The sequence below is a fragment of the Nuphar pumila genome, chromosome 11, assembly GCF_984573655.1.
Source record: "Nuphar pumila chromosome 11, dmNupPumi1.hap1.1, whole genome shotgun sequence".
In the NCBI taxonomy this organism is placed as follows: Eukaryota; Viridiplantae; Streptophyta; class Magnoliopsida; order Nymphaeales; family Nymphaeaceae; genus Nuphar; species Nuphar pumila.
Genome location: NC_143259.1, coordinates 32,371,913 through 32,389,172, shown reverse-complemented (window position 1 = coordinate 32,389,172; position 17,260 = coordinate 32,371,913).

The window sequence follows — 17,260 nt, the reverse complement described above, 5'->3', positions numbered from 1 at the left end:
GTTAATGGTCCTGAAAACGCCAAGAAGAGGGTTTTAAGGGAAAGTATAAGCTAAAAACAAATTTTTGTACAAAGTAAAGAAAAATGACATAGACAAAATATAAGAAAGAAGTGATAGATACTCAAGTATGGAGAGAAAATTGATCTTTCATTGATTGGAAGTATGATATTTACAAGACTTCGACAAAAGAGATGGGACTGCGTCGTCCCTACAAGATTAAAAAAAGGATGAGAAAAGTAAGCCGGAAAACTAAGGCATCGTCCTTTCATTGACTTCCTCTGACAAAAATGGTCTCTTTGCTGGAATCCTGGTCGGTGAACCCCAACCCTGAGTTGTCCGCATGTTGAACTGGAATGATAGGCTCTATTATGCCGTCCTCATTTTCCCCTATGCCCCGGAACGGCTGATATCCATGTTTTATCAGCAGATCAAATCCCTTTCTGGCTTTGAAAAACTGAGGAAATAAGGGATGATCTTTGAAGGAGGTGTAATTGATGTATCCTCCTAACTTGAAAAAACAAGGTCCCTGCCATTGGACCGTGGCTGCAACATTCTCTTCTTCCATGACATCTTTCAATTCTAGCATCTCTAGGCTTTCACTGAGATTGATTTTGTCTACTTCTTGGATGCTAGGAATATTAGCTGTAAATGTCGGGCGGGGAATCATAGGTTGTGGTAGCCTTTCTTTAGGATCTTCGCCCAGGATAGTAGTAATCATTCCGCCCTTGGACCACTTTATACATTGATGAAGGGTTGATGGAACAACATTAGCATTATGGATCCATGTTCGCCCCAACAAAAGATTGTAAGTCGGCGGTACATTGACAACATGGAATAATACCGTGTGTACTAAATAATTGATGAAGATTTCCAAAAAGATTTTGCCCTTGGCGGTCTGCCCGTGATTATCAAAGTCATAGATGGTAATGGGATCAGGCACATATTCCTCTTCTTTCAATCCCAGGGCTTTCGCTGTCATCTCTGGGCAAATGTTGAGGCTGCTGCCTCCATCAACCAGCACGTGTGGGACAATCATGCCCCTGGTTCTTACCACGATATACAGTGCATTGTTGTGAAAAGAATGAGGCTTTGGCAGGTGTGAACACCCCAAATATTTCAAAATGTTGTAAATATCCCCTTTTTGCCCTTTTCCCCCATCTTTTGGGTAATTGAGTCGGTTCTAAATCTAAATTCTATTTTTATTTCTCAAATTTTGTTGAAATTAAATTCATTTTACATATCTGACTCAATTTTCGGATCCGGATCTACATCAAAATCCAAATCTGAGCTTCATTATCCAATTTTAAATCAAATTCTCAAAATTATCAAAAATAACTTTTTGAAAAGCTCAGACACTTCGTCCGGTATCCGTTTGGATCCATCGTATTATAGTCCTCAAATCGAGGTTTAAAAATCGAATGTTTTCTCAAAACTTGGATCCAAACCCATTCTTCTGAAGAAATTTCCCCAAAATGGTCTGAAATTCTCAGAAAATACTCTTGTATATATTTCAAAAAAAGAAAAATAATAATAATAAAAAAAAAATAGTATTTAATCTTAGTTTTCGTGTAAAAAACTTAGATTCTGTGCCGAAAATACAAAAAAATGGAAAAATCATGCAAAAAACCAAAGAAATTAGGAAAAACTACGCGGTTTTTGAAGATTTTGCCGAAAAACTCACCTTTAACCATCTTTTTAGAAAAACCTGAAAAGGAGGTCTGTTTTTGGAAAAACTAAGTTTTAAGGTTTGAGGGTCGAGTTAGGGTTTTTGAAAACCCTAACTCGCCTTCCTCCCTCAGCCACTTTCTCTCTCCCTCCATGGCCTCCATTTACCTTTTTTTTCACAAGAACCACCTTCCTTATCCTCCACCCTCGATCGCCATGGCCATTGGCCTTCTCCGTTCATCTTCAACGGCCTTGCAAGCTTTCTTCCTCTCCCCAACCAGCCCCATGTGCGACATCAAGCTCCACCTTCCGATCACTGCCCCCCGGATTCAGACCATCGATCTGCAACAGAAAGCCCTCCTTCTCGAGGCTTCTCCTTTTTCTATAAAGGTAGGCCAGCGAGAAAGAGGGAAGGGGGGGGATCAACATCGATCATTCGGGCATTACCTCTCTCCTTCATCACCGAGCTCCCTCCTGCAAGATTCCAAGCAAATCCCCTGATCCTCTCCTCTCCTCTCCTTCAGCGGTAGTAGGCCTCCAGAGTAGAAGAAAGAAACCGGTCTTCACCTCCCCAGATCCTCCTTCACGATCCTACGATCGGGTAAGAACTTTTCCCATCTTCTCTAGGTAATTTCCATTTCTCTTTTTTTTTTCTTCTTGTTTTAGTTTCCTGATTCAATCGGTCCCATTGGAGCACTCATGTAACATCGATTTTGCCTATAGCAAATATCGAGTGGCGTAAATGTGCAATATCAAAAGGGAGCGATCGTGCTCCAACATTTTGTTTCCTTCCTTTCTTTCTTCCCTGATGTTATTTTTAGCATCAAGACCAGAATGCTCATAATGGCGTCTCCTGTAAAGTCATGGCATCGGGATGATCCCTCATAGGGAAAGCCTACCAGCTGGGGTCTTGTCATAAGTTTGGATTCAACGCAAGAAGGAAGGGGATGCATATTGATGTTTTGCCGGAGTCCCCACCTCTGTCGTGATTCTCTAGCTAAAAAAAAAAAGGGGAGGGGGAGAAAAGAGGAACGACAGAGTAGGATTATGGATGAAGAAGGAAATCTGTATTTCCTCTGGGCATGTTGGTTAATCCCTTACTACTCATCTCCTCTCGTCCTTCATTTCCCTTGTTTTTTTTTTTTTTGTTTAATGATCGCCATGGTTGTTTGGATGCTACTGTTCGTGATGTTCCTCTTATGCTTCCTGTTGCAAGGCATATGCAACATTATAGGTATACCCTGCCATCTCTTCATAACATCGCACTTCATTCTAACCTCGGCTTTAATAGTGAAGGCTTATAATTGAATTAAATTTGGGCGATAATGTTGCTATGATGGATGACGTCACAACTGTGGGTGTTACTATTCTTCCCTGATGACTGTAATATTTTTCTTCATTGAGCATAATTCTTGCAAACCATTGGACTTATACCTCCCCTGTACCATCGCCTGTAGCCCCTACAGTAAGATCTGTTTATTTCCAGGCACGCTGTGTAGATGTCCTGTGGTGAAGTTGATCATCATTAGTTCTGTCCATGTTGGTTGAAACCGTATAGGTTCAGTATGGTTTTGCTGAGGACATTTGGTGAGTATGTTGCAGAAGAGTTGTTTAGTCGGATGCCCTGTAGAGGTTTCCAGTTACCATAAGTATGTTGTTCCTGAAATAAATTGCATATTGCCTCCATCTTCTTAGCTGAGCTTTAATTGAATATGATTCCCTCCTCCTAAAGCTGCCATCAAAAGGGGCATAGAAGACAAGCTGTCTGATAAACAGACCAAGAGCAAACACGACCCATGCTGATAGTCTGGAAAATGTTTGGTCTGGGTCAGTTCTACAGGAATTTATTTTCAACACCGCAGGTTTAAATTGTGGTCATATCGTGAGCCACACTTGAGCTAATCGGTTCTTTTCATTTCTTGAAAGGCTGAAAGAGACAGATGGTAAGGCTTAGAGATTTACAACACTCACCGTCAGCTATACACTCCCCCCCTCCTGTGCATGGTTCGGTGTATGCCACTTGCTACATCCCACTAATCACTACCCGATCCAGGTTTGCTTCCACATATAAGAGCACATCGTCAGGTGGAACTCAAAGTGGAGCTAACTTTTTCTGACCTAGATCTGAAGACACTCAGAAGATTGGGTCGGGGGCCATAGCTCTTGATCATCTTTCTCTTTCCGGATTGTGGGTGTCGAAAATCGAAATGAGTCTTCTTTGTCTTAAGTTTACAGGGCTGACATGTTTGTTTTGCTCTTGGTAGGACCGCAGTGTTAACCAGAAGCCACGTCTCCAAGAAGGACCCAGGTATGTCCTCAAGATCAACAGAAATTTTATCCATGAGATTACCACATTTTTTTTCTTTTCCATTAATGTTATTGCTTATAAGTATCACTGAAAATAATATCTTGAAGCATGTTTTCTGTTAAAGAATCACACCTCTGGTACTGGCCTAAAATCAACGATATGTTGTTAGAATGTTGTTAAGGAGCGATTGCCTCTGCTATTTTGGACTCATTACTTGTAATGCCGATCGGGACCTAGTGTTCTGTCAACTTCCTTGGGATACCAGTTTGTCCCAAGGATCCCTATTTTCAATCAAGCAAAAACCTGATTCACGGTGCTTTGATTAAATCATCCCTTGGTGGTCATCTCCCAACAAGTTTTAATCCATCCGATTTATAACATGCTCACTTGAACCGATGGACTTAGTTAGATTTGCAGCTTTTCCCAGCTAATCCAACATTGGCAATATGTTTCAAAATCCTTCCAGCTGGAAGATATGCAAGGAAAAGGATGTACACAGGGCCGAATTGGCCAAGATGCCCAAGGCCCAGGAAATTCTGATAACAGTGGTGCCGGGCAGGAGGAAATTGGCCTAGAAAGTGAGGAAGGTAGCCCAGTTTGGTCTTGCTACGGTTAGAGCTTCTATAAATACACTCTGCTATCCACCCAGATCATCCCTTTTCCTCTATGATAATTCGTCAGAACTCACCATAATCATTGGGTTTTCACCATGGTTCATAGCATCATCTGTAATCCCTCTACCATTCAATATACTAGATGTAAGTGTCAGGCCATTTAAACAGGAACCAAAGTTCTGATTCTCTTATGAAAATCTTTCATCCGAACAGGGTCAATAGCAAGGTCCAACATGTAGCAGTTGTTACCTCACTTTCATCTTCAGCCAGAACCTATATGCACCTATGTGTATTTATAAAAATTTGGGGTCTTGGGGAGTCCACTTTTCTGCAGTCTATTTCCTGCAATAAGGGGTAAATCTCTGCATGGAGATTACATGAAGTCCCTTGTGTTTCGAGCTGCTCTCTGGTTGCATGGCAACAGGGAAAGATTGCCACATTTTTCCATCAACCGACCCTAATGTATTGTAGATTTCCTCACACCAGCCCAATGAAGGTTGGGGTTTCTTTCATTTCATAACATGTTTACATCACCCTTAGGCAAATACATGTAGGTTTGCATTTATCTCAAAGCATCGCCTATGCCTTCCTCATATGGGCTTTCATCATATGTATATATATGCTTTCTCATTAACATAGGGCATATGCATGAATCTTTCAATGGCGTTTTAAATTCAATATGATATTTGCAGTCTCTCTCTGTATTCGTATATTACCTTGTGCTAACTCTGTTTTGCAGGAATATAAATCTTCTTTAAGTTAGATATTTTTCATCTCTTCAGAATTCATTAGATCATTAATGAGAATATTACATATCAAGCTTTTTAGATTAGAATGTATGAGCATATAAATAGCATTAGTTGCCTGTTCCATATCATTTTTACCTTATCTTCCAAAATCTCACATTGGTGAAACACGAATGACACGTGCACCATTTCGTAAGAGGTAAATCAATCCTAAGTTGATGATCCACACCAATGGCCATAGTCAGGGTGTGGACAAAACTTAGGATTTTTATCTTTTACGAAATAACACCGGATCCACACTGGATCCATTTTCAAAATTCATCATATTTCCTTAAATGTTTTCTCCTTTTATTAGAATTTAACTTAAAATTAATTCAAAATATATACCAATGGCCATAGTCAGGGTATATTGAGAGTTAATTTCACTTTAAATTCTATAAAAAGCACCAAATGTGTTTCATTCTTCACCTGAATTTAAATATAGATTATTATATAATACATTCAATGACCATAGTCAAGGATGTATTATATTTTCAATCTTATTTTCATTTATTTAAAGAATGGAATAGCTTTTCAAAAATCCAATTTTCAAAAATTTAAATTCATTCATCATATAAAATTGCATCATATTTTCAAAATGTCTTTTTCAAAAACTCCAAGTAATGTAAATACCTTCCTCAATCTATCTTCAATCATTTTCAAATCCAATTCATCCTTTCATCTTTCGAAATTCTATTTTTTCTCAAAGTTCAATTCAACTTTGAGATTTCAAATTCATTTTTTATATATTCAAATTCAAATCAGATTTCAAAGTTCAATTTGACTTTGAAATTTCAAATTCATTCTCAAAAGCTCCAATCAAACTCAAAGTTCAATTTAACTTTGAGATTCTTCATTCATTTCAAATTCAAACTTCAAATCCAAGGTCTAAATTGACTTTGGGATTCGTCTGTATATTCAAAATTCAAATTCTAAAATTCCTTTTCCCAAATTCAAATCAGACTTAGAAATTCCTGATTCATCTTCTGAATTTAAACTCCAAATCCATTTTAAGATCAAAGATTCAACACTCATATTGGATCTCAGACTTCAGATCCAAATCCATCTTAGGATCCAGAGTCCAACTCTACATCGGATCTCAGACTTCAGATCCAAATTCATCTTAGGATCAAGAACCCAATTCTACATTTGGATCTCATACTTCAGATCCACTCCATTTTAGGATCCAGACTCCAATTTCACTTTGGATCTTAGACTTCAGATCTAATTTCTTCATAAGATCCACAATCCAATTTCACCTTGGATCTCAGACCTCAGATCCAAAATCCATTCTAGGATCCAGAACCCAACTCCACTTTGGATCTCAGACTTCAGATCCAAATCCATCTTAGGATCCAAAACCCAATTTTACATCGGATCTTAGATCTCAGATCTTAAATCCATTTTAAGATCCAATTCCATTTCAAAATCTAGATTTCAAATCCAAGTCCATTTCCAGATCTCATTTGAACTCCCTAAATCCATTTCTATTTTTAAATACATTTGATTTTCTCAGATCCATTCTAAAGATTCAAGTCCAATATCACTTCAAAATTTCATCTTCTTCTCTTAAATCCATGATTAAACTCAAAATCCATTTTCGACTTTGAAACTTCATTTTCTTTCATTTCAAAACTTCAAATCATTCTTTCTCAAAATCAAGATTTATTCCTCCAACTCTAAATTACTTCAAAGACTTAGAACTTCTCTGATCTATCTCAAGTTCTAAGTTAAAATCCAATTATTTAGAAATCATTTCTCCATTCTATTACCAAATTCATCTCAGAATACTTGGAAATTTTCAAAACATCTTTTAAAAGGAGCATACATTCTTGCATTGCACAAGCATGATTTATTGCGCATTTAGAGTTAGGATAAATTTTTAGATTATATTTAGGCAAAGCAAAAGGCATAGATTCGATCCTTGGTTCGATTACCCCTGGTAAAGGCGCCAGGAACGGTCGAACCTCGTACCGATGAGCGAATCCCGTCTCTCCATCTTTTTCTCGCGAATTTTCAAAACGGAGGCGAGTAATTTTCTAAATATTTTTCAAATAAAGGTCAAGTGAAAACCTGCAAAAGAGTTCCTCTTCTCTCTCTCTTTCTTTTTTTTCTCTTCTCTTTCTCTTTTCTTTCTTTTATTCTTCTCCCTTCAAAAAGGAGGAGAATAGAGGTTAGAAAAGGAAAAAGAGAAGGAAGAGAGAGAAACCACAAGAGAGGAAAAATTTTGCGATGATCATAGCAGGTCCTCATCTGAAAAGGTGATAGGCACATTAGTCATTGCCTGATTCACGATCTGTGTCATATCTTCGGGCGTGGTGCCTGACTTCACCTTAATCTTTCTCAATAGATCATCCAACTTTTCCTGATGCTTGGGAGGATCATGGGTTAATTCAAAGATGGAAATGTTGGAGAGCGCTGTAATTGGCTTCTAGAAATCATCGGTCCGCTCTTCTGCTGCTTTAGAGGTCTCTGCTTCCTCTGCGTAGGCTTCTTTCTTAAGGAATCTTCTCTGGAAAATTTGAATTTTTCCGTTCTCAACTGGTACACTCACTTGGTTAAGTAGCGAGAAGATATCCATCTTCTGAGATACAGGTTGATCTTGATGTAGAGTCATTACCTGATGTTGGAGACTCATTTCTTCAGTGGAACATGGATGTATATGGTTTTGTGGAAGGAATGAATGTTCTAAAATGGTTGACGTGGAATGTTTTGGGAATAGAGCAGATAAAATTTCTAGTTTGCCTTCCTCTTCATCTTCTACGAGGATGCTTTTGTCAATGCAGTCTTGGACTAAGTGCTTCAAGATGAAGCAATACTCTGTATCATGCCCCATCGCCCTATGAAATTTGCAACATTGCTTTCTGTACTTTCCCATGATTACTGGAGGATCTGCAATTTTGGGCAGTTTTACCATCCCGTGGGACAGTAGGTATTCCAACACTTTTTCAGAGGTTGGTCCAAAGGAGTGAATTTCCGATCCTTGCTCCAATTGATGTGCTTAGGTTTTGAAAGTGCACTAGGGTCGAGGCAACGAGCACTAGAGGGGGGGTGAATAGTGCTTTTAAAAATTGTCTGCGGAATATTGAAGGATTTTGCAAATCGAAAAGAAAACACATAAAGAACACAAGATTTTATCCTGGTTCGGTCTATCCCGACCTACATCCAGTCCCCAAGCAAAACCCGCTTGAGATTTCCACTATCAACCTTGTTAACTACAAGATCACACAGACCAAAACCGGTCCCACTTTCAGTAACAACCCTACTGAAAGCAAACAACTCCTTTAAACCAAGGAGTCCTTTTTACAGAAAAGAAATAACAACTTACAATACAACCTATGAGCCTTTCTTTTGAATGCAAATAAGATGCAATTGGTTTTTGAGGTTGTTGAAATACTCTACTCACGAATTCACTATCTCTCAAAGTGATTTGAGTGAAAACCTGAAGTAAAAATATCAAGTGAGTGAGAAAACAAATACTTAATGAATAGGAGTGAAAAGCAATAAGTAAATTATTCAAATCGATTGAATTCTTGTTGTTCTGAGTGTAAAATGCACTCATATTTATAGTTAAAGTTTTCCATACGTTGAGAGTATGAAAGGGTGTCAAAACTGTCCATTTTGAACGATCAAAACGCTTGAAAAATGAAAAGACACACCTTTTTGAAGTTTCAGGAAAACGGCAAAATTAGTCGACTGAAACATCAGTTAGTCGACTAATAGTTAGTTATTAGTAGACTGACAGTTATCGTCAGTCGACTGATCTGTTAATCAAGCCGTTTGAAAATTTGAACTTTTGAAACTTAGTCGACTAGAGAAAAATTAGTCGACTGATAATATCATCAGTAGACTGAAAAACCTTTCAGTCGACTGCTGCTAAAATCTTCTGAAAAACAAACATTCTGTTCAGTCGACTGATAAAAGCATTAGTCGACTGCTGCTAAATTTTTAGAAAACACATGTTCTGTTCAGTCGACTGATAAAACCATTAGTCGACTGCTGCTAATTTTCCATAAAATAGACATTTTGTCCAGTCGATTGATAAAACCTTCGGTCGACTAATTTGACAAAAACAACTTTTTAGAAAATATGGCGCGAAAGAATTAGTCGACTGGTAAGTCGATTGGTCGACTAATAAACATGAAAATTTAAGAAAAGAGTTTTCAAAAAAGATTTTCAAGAGTGTTTCTTTTAGAAAAGTTTTTCTAAAGACTTTTAAGGTGAAATGCAACCTAAATATGCACTCTAAGTAAGGCTCTTACAAGAATCTAAGACTTTTAATGAATTAAACATTTGCACACTAGTTTTCAAAGATTTTTCATCGAATTCTTCAATTTCTTCATAGCCTTAGCTGAAATGCAGTTGATTCCACTTGCTCATCATCAAAACCTTGTACTTGAAGTATCATGTATGACTTCATTGTCGTAACAATCTCCCCCTTTTTGATGATGACAAACTTAATCAAAGATGAAGCATTTAGATGCATAGATGGAGATTTTACTCCCCCTATCAATATGCTGCAAAACATTAAAAGTTAGCATATTTAAAGGCCATATATCACATATTGATTGGTTTGCATTTCCATTCATCATTACTTCATGCATTTTATCTTTTTCTCCATATGAGATTTTTCTCTTGCAAGATCTCCTGCAAATTCAATTTAATGCAAGATCTTTTATCTTTTTCTCTCCCTTTGTCAGAATAAAAAAGAGTAAGGGCAGAAATAGCATAAGCAAAATTGCGATACAAGTTTAAAATATTACAACCCATAAAGTATGAAAGTTTAGACAACAAAGATCACAAAAGTGAGTTGAGTAAATCCTTGATTGAAGTAATCTCTTTCTGAATCGAAGATAATTGTTGAGTCACATCTTCACGAAAAGTGTGTTGATGCAGCTCCAAAGCTTCCAGTCTCTGCATAACTTCATCATTGTCTTGATTTGTAGAAAATTTCTTTCTTTTTGCATGAGATGAAGGTGTTATAGAAGGTGAAGGTTCATAAATAGATGGTTCAGTAGGATCAGATGGTTCAGTTTGATCAACATTTAAAGGAGGCAGATATTTAATTTTCATTATTTTAAAAATTGTTTGATCAAAGAACTCTTTTTGCTCAATATATTTTTCATTTGTTAAGGGAACTTTGAAATGTCTAAAAAATATGAGTTAAAAGACAACCATAAGGAAGAAATGATTTTTGTTTCCACAAATTTGTAAAATACACATTGGCCCAATTGACAGAAATATTTCCAAATAAAACATAAAGAGCCGTAGAAAGATCTATGGAATAATAATCAAAAGAACCATTTTTAGGTAGAACATTGTGGGCAAAGATTCGTCCAGCAATGCGTGCACGAGTTTGAAGATTAGTATTTTTGAAAGGAGGGCAGTGAGGTGCACCTGGAAGAAGAATTTGTTCAAAAACTCTTTCATCATTTAATTCAATAGTGTTGAAAAGAGTGTCTGAAGGTGGAATTTCAAGAATTTCTCCAAGTAGTTTCGAATCAAACTCGATTTCAACATCACGAACAAGAGAAGAAAGAACTCCAGTTTCATGATTAATTTGTAAATTCATGTAAAACAAGTGAATCAGAAAAGGATAGTGAAGAGTATCTGCATAAGCATAAAAGAGATGTGAAATTCCAGGAAATAATTCTCTTATGTTGTAACGAGAAAATAGGTGAAATAGAACATTTCGGCCTGGTAAAATAGGTAGTGCAGAAATTGATCCAAAAGTATCATATAAGAGAGGATTTCAGAGTAATCTGAGTGAAAACCATGTCTTGAAGTAGGTGTAGGAGGAGGAGAACCTAAACCTTTTGCAGATGCAGACTTCGTACGAGGCATGATTAAAATACAGATTTACCAAAACAAATGTCGGCTTCCAAACGATTTTCGACAGAGGAAAATGTTGTCCGGCATTCAGAAATGAAGGAAAATACGATGGCTGACGGCGAGTGTGAAGTCGGCCACAAGGGGATTCCGGCAATGGTGGAAAATACACTGTCACAGCAAGAGAGTTCCGACGTGTTTTGAAGATGCGCCAGTTACTGCAAGAGGATTCCGGCATTTCAAGATCACGGCCAGAAGACTCCGGCGTCTCCTTATCACGGCAAGAAAATCTCGGCGAAGATGGGATCGAACGACACTCCGAGGGTTTTTCGGAAGAGAGAGAGGTAAAAGAGAAAGAGGGTTTTCGTTTTAAGGGTTTCGTTTTTAAGAAAAACGAAAAGGTACGAAAACGAAGTGAAACGATGCCTATTTTAAAAAGAACGAGTAAAAAAAATCCAAGGGGTATCGGGTCCCTTCATTTAAATTTTTTTCAAAATTTTAGTCGACTAAAACTTTATCGGTCGACCAAAAAAATGTGTGACTCATTCTAAAAATATCATCAGTCGACTAGAAATATATCGGTCGACTAATATGGTGCGATTCATTCTAAAATTCTAAAACATCAGTCGACTAGAATTTTATCGGTCGACTAATAAAGTGCGATTTTGAGATTTTGTTCAAAAAACAATATTTTTACAAATCTAAAAATGAGCAAATACCTAGTTCTCTCTTAATTCTCATGAAATCTTCATTCTTAAGAGGTTTAGTGAAGATATTGGCATATTGTTCTTTAGTGGAAATAAAATTTAACGAAATATCTCCTTTTAACACATGATCTCTTAAAAAATGATGTCTAACTTCAATATGCTTAGTTCTTGAGTGCTGAATAGGATTTTTTGAAAGATTTATAGCACTAGTGTTATCACAATAAATAGTTGTTGCGGAGTAATTCAAACCAAAATCTTTTAAGGTTTGTTTCATCCAAAGTACTTGTGAACATGCTAAACTAGCCGCTATATATTCAACTTCAGTTTTTGAGAGTGATACTGAATTTTGCTTTTTACTAAACCAAGAGACTAAGAAATTTCCTAAGAAATGACAAGTTCCACTAGTACTCTTGCGATCAGATTTACTTTCTGCAAAATCTGCATCACTATATGAAACTAAATCAAAGGAAGATGATTTTGGGTAAAACAAACCGAAATTTGAAGTATCTTTCAAATAACGAAGAATTTGTTTTACGGCAGTTAAATGAGATGCCTTTGGATTAGCTTGAAATCTTGCACACATACACACACTAAACATAATATCAGGTCAACTAGTAGTTAAGTATAATAGAGATCCGATCATACCTCTGTAGAGCTTAGTATTTACACTTTTACCATTTTCATCTTTATCAAGAGAAGTAGTTGTACTCATAGGATTCCTTCTGGATTTCGATGAGTCCATCCCAAATCTCTTGAGAAGTTCTTTTGTATACTTAGCCTGATTGATGAAGATTCCTTCTTCAGTTTGCTTTATTTGAAGTCCAAGGAAGTAGTTTAATTCGCCCATCAAGCTCATTTCAAACTCTTCCTGCATAGCTTTAGCAAATTCCTTACAAAGAGAATCATTAGTAGAACCAAATATTATGTCATCAACATAAATTTGCACAATAAGAATATCTGAATTAAGATTTTTAATAAATAAAGTGGAGTCTACCCGACCAATGGAAAAACCAGATTGTTCTAGAAAATTTCGTAGTCTTTCATACCATGCTCTTGGTGCTTGTTTGAGTCCATACAAAGCTCTTTTCAATTTGTAGACTTTTTTTGGATATTTCTCATTTTCAAAGCCTGGAGGTTGCTCTACATAAACTTCTTCATTGATGTGTCCATTTAAGAATGCACTCTTAACATCAATTTGATATAACTTGAAGTTCATGTAACTAGCAAAAGCAAGCGTCATTTGAATTGATTCTAATCGAGCCACTGGTGCATAGGTTTCATCAAAATCTATGCCTTCTTCTTGATTATAGCCTTGTGCTACTAGCCTTGCTTTGTTACGAATGACTTCACCATTTTCGTCCAGCTTATTTCGGAAGACCCATCTTGTTCCAATTACTGGATGATCCTTTGGTCTGTCAACTAGATCCCAAACATCATTCCTAGTAAATTGGTTAAGTTCTTCAGACATGGCCAAAAGCCAAAATTCATCATCACAAGCCTCATTGATATTCTTTGGTTCTAATTTAGATATGAAAGCAACATTTGCAATATATTTTTCTAATTGCCTTCTAGTTTGGACACCACTCTTTATTTCACCAATAACTTGTTCATGTGGATGATTAGGAACTTCTTTCCAAACCGATAGAAGAGGAATATTTTCTTGAGAAGTACTCTCTATCAAGGGTTCTTCTTGAAGTATTACTTCTTCTCCTTCGCTTAGAGGTATAACCTGCTCACAATTCTCATCAAATGCAACATGTAAAGATTCTTCAATACAAGATGTTCTTTTATTGAAAATACGATAAGCTTTACTTCTAGAAGAATATCTAAGAAATATTGATTCATCTGATTTTGAATCAAACTTATCAAGATTATCTTTGGTATTTAACAAGAAACATTTACTACCAAAATTTTTGAAATATGAGATCTTTGGTATACGATCATAATACAATTCAAAACATGTTTTATGTAAAATTGGTCGAATAAGAACACGGTTTAGAACATAACATGCTGTATTAATTGCTTCAGCCCAAAAGTATTTTTGGTAAATTTTTATCTTGAAGCATAGTTCTAGCACATTCTTGCAAAGTTCTATTCTTTCTTTCAACAACTCCATTTTGAAGAGCCGCTCTAGGAAAAGCAAAGTTGTGAGATATACCATGTAAATTACAAAACTTTAGAAAAGATTCATTTTCAAATTCACCACCATGATCACTACAAATTTTAATAATAGATGTAGCTTTTTCATTTGTAATTCTTCTACAAAGTTTAGAAAATTCCGAAAAAGCATCATTTTTGCTTTTTAGAAAAATTACCCATGTAAACCGAGAATAATCATCTACTATAACAAAAGCATACTTGCTACCATTCAAACTTTGAATTCTAGATGGTCCAAATAGATCTAAATGTAAAAGTTCAAGAGGACGTTTTGTTGAAACTATATCTTTCGCTTTAAAAGAACTCTTGATTTGTTTACCCCTTTGGAAAGCATCACATAAGTGATCTTTCTTATATGGTATTCTAGGTAGGCCTCTTACAAGATCATTCTTGGATAACTTTGAAATAATTTTAAAGTTAACATGTCCAAGTCTCTTGTGCCATAACCATTAAATTTCATTTGAAACAATAAGACATTTTTCATTAAAAGTGGGTAATTCATCTAGATATAGTTCATACACATTGTTCATTCTTTTACCTTTAAAAATGATCTTTTTAGATTGAAAATCAGAAATTAAGCATAAAGCATTTTCAAAAGAAACATGAAAACATTTATCACATAATTGACTAATAGATATTAAATTATGCATTAAACCATCTACTAAAAGAACATTTTCTATCAAGGAAAATTTTGGATTACCAATATTACCAATACCTATTACTTTTCCCTTGTTATTGTCACCAAAGGTGACGGTTCCTCCATCCTTATTTTGGAGGGTGAAAAATAACTCCGGCCTTCCAGTCATATGTTTGGAACAGCCACTGTCCAATATCCATTTGCTCCTTATGTTGTGTACCTACAACAAAATTAGAAAACAGAGCATTTGACCCCTTTCTATTTTCGGGTCCATGAGAGTTAGTCTTAGGAACCCATATCCATTTGGATTTTGGTTTCCTTTGATAATAAATATTCTTTCTATAAAAGGATTTATCATGTCTAGAATAATCATGTCTAGGATAATCATGTCTGGAATAATAAGCATTATAGTTTCCATGATTAGATGCATTTCTATTAGAACTAGAAAGTTTAGATCTATGAACAAATGGTTGAGAATAATGTCTTTGATTTTTCACCACATAGTTTGGTCTATTTTGAGTATCAAAGAAGCTATATCCCAATCCGGTTTTATTAACCGAGCATCTTTGAGAACCAAGAAGTTTTTCTAGATTCTCTTGACCATTTGTGAATTTGGTCACTATGGAAAGAAGATCATTTGATTTTTCATTTAGACTAGATATTTCTTTTTGTAAGAGTTTGGTTCTAACTCCAACTTCTTTTATCTCAAATGCTTGGCAAGAGTTTTCCTTCTTGAGATCTTCTATCTCTTGAAGTAACACTTTATTTTGAGAGCCAAGAGTTAAATTTTCAGTTTTTAACTCTTTATTTTTAGAACTTAGACTCTTAAATTTAGCATATAAATCATTGAATGCTTCAAATAATTCATCATAGTCAAATTGACTTACCGAATCTTCTTGTGCTACAAAACACATGTTGGCGACTTCTTCATTTGTTTCTTCATCGGAAGAGGAGTCACTATCATCCCAACATGCTTGAAATGCCTTTTTCTTCTTGAATTGGTCCTTGGGCTTGATTTTAAGAAGAGGACAATCTTTCTTGATATGTCCTGCCTTTTTGTAGTTAAAGCATTTGACTTCATTGGGATTGGAAGAATCTGCTTTCTTTACCTTTCTTTGAAATCTTTCCTTTTTGATGAATCTTCTGAATTGCCTTGTGATGAGGGCAATATCTTCATCTTCATCTTCTTCTGAATTTTCTGAGTCAGAAGTAGCCTTAAACGCAAGAGATTTCTTCTTGGGCTCTTCTTCTTGTCTGTCTTGAAGTTGGACTTCATATGTCATATGGTTACCAACCAAATCTTCAAGAGTGAGAGTGTTAAGATCATTTGCTTCTTCAATAGCAGTAGTTTTTCTCTCCCATTCAGGAGTTAAACACCTTAGAATCTTTCTGACTAAATCCACTTGTGAATATTCTTTTCCAAGGGATTTCAAAGTGTTAGTTATATCGGTCATTCTAGTTACCATGTTCGATATAGATTCATTTTGCTTCATTTTGAACAATTCAAATTTATGAACTAAAGAAGCAATTTTAGATTCATTTACCTTTGACATACCTTCATGAGTCACGAGAAGAGTATGTCATATTTCATTTGTTGTAGAGCATTGAGAGATGCGATTGAACTCTACCTTGTCAACGGCACAGTACAATGCATTCATGGCTTTGGCATTCAGTGAAGCAGTCTTCTTTTCATTATCGGTCCATTGGCTGAAATCAGTTGATGGAGTTTGGTACTTTTCTGAAACAACTCTCCAGATTTTGAGATCCATGGATTGCAAGAATATTGTCATTCTTACTTTCCAGTATCCATAGTTTGTTCTGTCGAAGAGAGGAGGACGAACAGAGGAGCTTCCTTCTTTATGCTGAGATGTTGTAGTTGCCATGCTAGATGATGGTCAAATCAAAGTAATAGCAAACTTGTGCTCTGATACCAAATGAAAGTGCACTAGGATCAAGGCAACGAGCACTAGAGGGGGGGGGTGAATAGTGCTTTTAAAAATTGTCTGCGGAATATTGAAGGATTTTGCAAATCGAAAAACAAACACACAAAAAACACAAGATTTTATCCTGGTTCAGTCTATTCCGACCTACATCCAGTCCCCAAGCAAAACCCGCTTGAGATTTTGACTATCAACCTTGTTAACTACAAGATCACACAGACCAAAACTGGTCCCACTTTCAGTAACAACCCTACTGAAAGCAAACAACTCCTTTAAACCAAGGAGTCATTCTTTTTACAGAAAAGAAATAACAACTTACAATACAACCTATGAGCCTTTCTTTTGAATGCAAATGAGATGCAATTGGCTTTTGAGGTTGTTGAAATACTCTACTCACGAATTCACTATATCTCAAAGTGATTTGAGTGAAAAACTGAAGTGAAAATATCAAGTGAGTGAGAAAACAAATACTTGAATGAATAAGAGTGAAAAGCAATAAGTAAATGATTCAAATCGATTGAATTCTTGTTGTTTTGAGTGTAAAATGCACTCATATTTATAGTTAAAGTTTTCCATACGTTGAGAGTATGAAAGGGTGTCAAAACTGTCCATTTTGAA